The 6,000-nt window shown below is 43.2% G+C and overlaps 2 non-coding genes across 2 annotated transcripts in view; both read right to left on the bottom strand.

Moving 5' to 3' along the window:
* Positions 1-16, bottom strand: part of LOC147266464 (5S ribosomal RNA) — a 119-nt gene extending 103 nt beyond the window's left edge. The window contains exon 1 of the ribosomal RNA XR_015114578.1: positions 1-16. This exon is cut by the window's left edge and continues 103 nt beyond it. This is a non-coding gene — a ribosomal RNA (5S ribosomal RNA).
* A 309-nt stretch (positions 17-325) lies between these two features.
* On the bottom strand, positions 326-444 carry LOC147266463 (5S ribosomal RNA). The gene has a single exon (XR_015114745.1). It is a non-coding gene; the product is annotated as a 5S ribosomal RNA (ribosomal RNA).
* Between the last annotated feature and the right edge of the window lie 5,556 nt (positions 445-6,000).

The raw sequence follows: 6,000 nt of genomic DNA, 5'->3' as shown, positions 1-6,000 counted from the left end.
TGGTATGGCCGTAAACCCTTGACTCTGACACACATGGGCTCTATATCCATTTCACTCACTTTACAACCTCAGAAAAAAAGTGATGCGCAGCAGCCCTAGGGTCTTTTCACACGCCAAATAGGTGTCCTGTCAATACAAAGAAAAGAATGTTGATGTCATCCAGAGAAAAGTACTGCATCTGCCATCTGTCTACTTCAAATTACACACTGCATGAAATTCAATTCCAAAGCTGCGGAGGGCGCTTCAAGAAAAGGTGTGTGAGGGAAGGTCGCTCATGCTGGTCCCAAAGACTCAAAGCTGCCCTTTCCTCACAAAGAAACAAAAAAGCTTACAGCACCTGGTATTCCCAGGCGGTCTCCCATCCAAGTACTAACCAGGCCCGACCATGCTAAGCTTCCGAGGTCAGACGAGATCGGGCGTGTTCAGAGTGGTATGGCCGTAAGCCCTTGACTCTGACACACATGGGCTCTATATCCTTTTCATTCACTTTACAACCTCAGAAAATAAGTGATGTGCAACAGCCTCACGGTCTTTTCACACGCCAAATAGGTGTCCTGTCATTACAACGAAAAGAATGTTGATGTCATCTAGAGAAAAGTACTGCATCTGCCATCTGTCGACTTCAAATTACACGCTGCATGACATTCAATTTCAAAGCTGCGGAAAGGCGCTTCAAGAAGAAGTGCGTGAGGGAAGCTCGCTCATGCTGGTCCCCAAAGACTCAAAGCTGCCCTTTCCTCAAGCTGAATTTAAAAGAATTGCAAATTAATCCTTCACAGGTACTTGTTCACAGAGATGGATGAAATAAAAATTGAATATATTCTAGTATTATAAAAATACAATGAACAAAATTATTAACAATGAGTAAGAGGATTTTCAAAACAAAACAAACAGTGTCTTTCTTGGTTGTGAACTTTCGTTTCACTGAAAATAAAAATCTTTTTTAGTTAGATAGTTTAACATAAAATACCCTCAAGTCATCCTTCACACCTCAATTGTAAGGAAAAAAAGTTTCCTCTACAAAAGATAACCCTTTTGTTTTTTTAAAATATACATCATATTTAATCCCTTTCAGAATCCTTAAGTTACCTTCTAAAACGGTATTCTTTAATTTACAACAACTAAAACTCAATATTTTACCTGTGGGCACAAACACATTCATATGAAACACCTTAAATTTAATTTTTACCTGTTTCAGGCCTGTTTATTGAAGCTCGTGTGCGGTCGGGGCTTCACAACTGTAATGGCCGCTTCACTCGCAGCTGAGCACACAATAAAAGCAAGTGCATGTGTATGTTAGTCCTCACAAATCCAGGGTTTTATTAGAAGGGGGAGAACGGGAATGGAGGATGAGAGTCTGAATGGTAATGGCAATGGCGGTGGAAGTCACAATCCAAACACTCACACGCAATGGCGGGACAGCGAAAGTCACGAAGAAGAAAACACAGCAGGACAGGGCACAGCAGAACAGCAGAGCCATCGGATGGAAACCCGTCTCTCTCTCTCCAATGTCCGTCTTCTTCAAGCATATTATCTTAATTTAGCCACAATTATCAAACATTATCTCGTGTCGAATTCGCATTACCTTTACTTTCGCTCCAAAAATATTACAACGCTAAAGCTACGATCTGCTGGCACATTAGCACGGAATGCTATCCTTAGCTAGCACGTCCCTAACCATGTACACATCCAGTCTCTTTTCACTATAACAGTTAGATAAAGCGCAAATACAGGCATAAATATTCACCTCTCGAAGGTCACACAGAAGTTTACATCAGGACCACCAGTCGTCGACCTCCAAAATAAACTTAAATGCTCTCCACACAAACGATGCCTCCCCTCTTAGCTCTCTGATCATTGCCTCTGTTTCTCTCCCCATGCGCGCTAACTACTCACCTCACAAACCTGCGCCACTAGTCCCACCCCTTACACAGTAACTTTCCTCTCATTGGCTTTTGCGGTCTTAATACACCCAAAGATAAGACAGGAATGAAATGATTGACAGGTAACAATTGAGGTTACATATAAACACGGCTTCTTCCCCTCTCCTTATTCTCAGATCACTGATCTTTTACAGACTCAGAGAACTTAAAGACCTTTATATGAATTTATTTTTTAACTGTAAATAGTTTTACTTTTTAAATGTTACATATTATATTTATGCTTTTAACCTGCTCACATTATAACCAATTTTAAAGATCATGAACTCTATTTATTTTTGAACTTTTTAACACATCTTTTTATGCTTTTTATGCGATGTAATTTATTTGATTTTTTTACAGGGCTACATGTTGTATGATAACAAGAGTGTATATTGTTTACAATGTGTTACAGTCAATGGGTGGCACGGTGGTACCGTTGTTAACAGTGTCGCCTCAAAGCAAGTTCAAGTTCTGGCTCGAGCACAGGTTCTTTCTGCGTGGTGTGTGCATGTTCTCCCCGTGCCTGCGTGGGTATTCTGTCTGCAATGGACTGGCTACCTGTCCAGGGTGAAACCTGCCTCTCACCTGAAAGCCACTGGGAAAGGCTCCAGCCTCCCCCTGCAACCCTTAACAGAAATAAGCTGGGATGCATGGAAGTATAGAAAGCGGATACAATGAAGCGCATACAAATTTTTCGAATGCACTAAAAAGTCTCACCTTTTGTTTTTTTCATATTGGTTAGTTTGGAAGCATGGAATTTCTGACAAAGCCTAAGTTTGTATTGTTTATTCACTGATTTTTCTGACAATTTACAAACAAAGCTTTCAAAACTGAGAGGACAAGCAGTGGTGTTTAAGATCAACACCCAACATGGGGCTTGAACCAACAACCCTGAGACTAAGAGTCTCATGCTCAACTGACTGAGCTAATCAGGTTACGTCAGTGTAAGTCCCATAGCATGAAGCGGTCAGAGTGAGAGACTCACAGTCCTGTGAGTGATCACCCACCCATCTATCCATCCATCCATCCATCCATCCATCCATCCATCCATCCATTTTTCCGCTTATCCTGTTAAGGGTCACAGGGTGGGGCTGGAGCCTATCCCAGAGGGGACATTACCTTGGACAGGTCAGTGGTCCATCGCAGTCCACCGCAGCCAACAAATATTGACAGACAACCATTCACACTCACAGCCATACCTACGGTCAATTTAGAGTTGCATTTCCATTTGCATGTCTTTGGACTGTGGAAGGAAGCTGGAGTACCTGGAGAGAACCAGCACAGGGAAAACATGCAGACACTCTCAGGATTTATTCCAATGAAGCGCCTAAAAAAGGAGTGTTGGAACTCACTCAGATGAATGAGACATTATAAGCCATCAAATATATACATGTAGATATAGTGTTGGAGATCCAAAAAAACAGGGAGAAAAGAGAAGAGAAGAAGAAGAAGAAAAAAACAGCTTCTTTGACCAGATAACATAGTTGTCTATTTCAATGTTTGAGGTCTGAAAAAATAACTGATTAACTGTGAAATGTGATGGACAGGCAAGTACTTACTAGGATCAGGGCAGCTGGAAAATAGGCTCCTGCATCTGTAGGCAATATCAGAGACAAAGAAAAATCAACACAAATGAGCAGGCACTTGAACGATGCTAAAACCACTCTTTTTTAAACAAATACAACCACAGCTCCTGATCTATGGCCTTAAGTACACTGTAATCATGCCATCAGACAGACTCATGCCAGAGCAGTAGCCTAGCACAAGATGGAGGAACGTAATTGCATGTAAACACAGTCAGTGTGCACTCATCTTAATATGAACCGACTTAACTGTTGTGTGACACGTATATTGTGTGTACTGTAAAATGGTTCAGACTATCAGAAAGCTTCATGAATTCACAGGCAAAATACAGATGTCGCACACATTAATTTGTGGAGGCTCGAGATGTAAAAAGTAAAGTCAACTCTCTGTGTTTTTTGGATTAATTTGCAAGCATTTTCAACATTTTGGCTAGCTGCTAAATCTGGCTAGCATGATGTGCACCGAGTGTAATTATCAATGCAAATGTGGCAGGATGAGAGGTCCCATCCTAGCAGTGAGACTGGTTGGTGATGCCTGACTTGGCTTGTACCATCATTAGCCAACCAGTGTGAGGCGCTGCTCTATAAATAGGGGCAGCATCTACCTGTTCAATCTCTTGCTCTTGGGGTCCGCGGTCCTCCCACTTCCTGGTCACCTCGCTTCCGCCTCTGATCGCCTCACGCCTGCCTTCTCGCCACCGTCTTTGCTGGTATGTAGCAGTAGCTCCCTGTAGCTCGTGTTGCATGCTGATCATGCACGTTTTTCATATTCACATGTTTAATTGTAGGCGTCCGGCTTTTGGGACACGGTCCCTTAATCGCCGCTAGTGGGGAAACACCCCCCCCCCCCCCCATCTGACGTGCAGAGGCTGTTTGCCACAGCATACTAGCTGTGAAACCCTTTGCTCTGCATGCGTGCGATCTACACCTGATTGGCACAGCTGGTGAGCCGTGACACTGAGGAAGAACTAGCTGCTGCTTTGCTACCGGGCGCTGTCTTGCCAGACTATCCTGCTTCGCTAGATGCTCCTGCTTTGCTCTGGCTGCTGTTTGCTACAGACTACCCTGCTTTGCTCTGGCTGTTTTGCTACAGACTACCCTGCTTTGCTGTGGCTGCTGTTTTGCTACAGACTATCTTGCTTTGCTAGATGCTCCTGCTTTGCTCTGGCTGCTGTTTTGCTCCAGACTACCCTGCTTTGCTCTGGCTGCTGTTTTGCTCCAGACTACCCTGCTTTGCTCTGGGTGCTGTTTTGCTCCAGACTACCCTGCTTTGCTGTGGCTGCTGTTTTGCTCCAGACTGTCCTGCTTTGTTACAGGCTCCTGCTCTATTAGCCTGCTCTGCTACTAGCCTGTTCTGCGACCTACTGGCCATCTACACATGTTTTGCTTGTTTGTTTACTGTGTTCACTGGAGTGCTCTACTTCTGTGTTAACGAATTGGAATCCGCTGTGTGTTGAACTGGAGGTTGTTTCAGTAATTCACCTTGTTTAACCAGAGTCTGCCAGATCCTGATGTCCACCGTGTGGCGCCACTGAACTGTACTTCATGGTGCTCTGAAGGTTTGGATCTGCATTGTTTCCCATTCCTCCGCTTGGGCTTCAGGGTGTAGCAAGCTGCTGGACGGCTATCCGTTAGCTCCCTGGTCTAGCAATGGAGAAATGAACTCGTTTCTGGTTATTTTGGGTTGTATTATTTTTCCTTGCTAATTGGTGTTTAATAATTCTTGTTTCTCGAATTAATTTTTAAATTGTGGTTTGAGTTTGGTTCTGGTTTTTGTGTTTTTTTTTTTTTTTTTTTTTTTTTTTTTAGTTTTGGTGTTTAAATTATAATTCTTGTCATTTCGTTTCAGGTACTGGAAGCTCACGGTCCTGGCGTCGCTTTTCCTCTTGTGTGCTGTGCACCCCTGTTTTGCTTTAATCATGTGTGTTTTTTTTAAATGTGATGTCCCAATTGATCAGGGTGTCTTCTGCCTTGGGATCCCTCACCCCCACTGGTAAGCTCCAGACTTGTTTAGATTCATTCTTGTTCTCTTTTTAATCTGCTGGCCTGTTTACAATAAAATATATTTGTCATGGAACCACGTCTCCTGCCAAGTAGTAAATGAACCTGTGAGTGCCTTTTGGTCGGTACGTTAACTATTTCCTTGGGCGAAATTCCCAAGGTGGCGTTGTCCGGCTTTGGTCACTATTATATTTTAATAAGTGCACCCCCCACTCGTGTGTTGCCACACAAACTGGAAACTTCACTTAGCCTCCACTGGCCTACAGACTTTGCGCCAGTGTCTACAATAAATGCAATCGCTACTCACCAAATGACTGTGATTGAGATGGATGATAACCAAGGCTCTGGCCTCACGTGCAGCTCAGGAGATTCTCCTTGCGTCCATAAGGCAAACATACTGCATGATACTGTTTTATTTACAGTGAAGTACTGTATTTTAGCATTACAGCATAGTTCTGTTAAACAGTCATGGGGTGTAATTTAACAGATTCCTA

The sequence above is a fragment of the Aulostomus chinensis genome, chromosome 4, assembly GCF_037954235.1.
Source record: "Aulostomus chinensis isolate RoL2024-O1b breed Wild chromosome 4, RoL_Achi_v1.0, whole genome shotgun sequence".
Lineage (NCBI taxonomy): Eukaryota > Metazoa > Chordata > Actinopteri > Syngnathiformes > Aulostomidae > Aulostomus > Aulostomus chinensis.
This window is presented reverse-complemented; position numbering and strand designations above follow the sequence as displayed.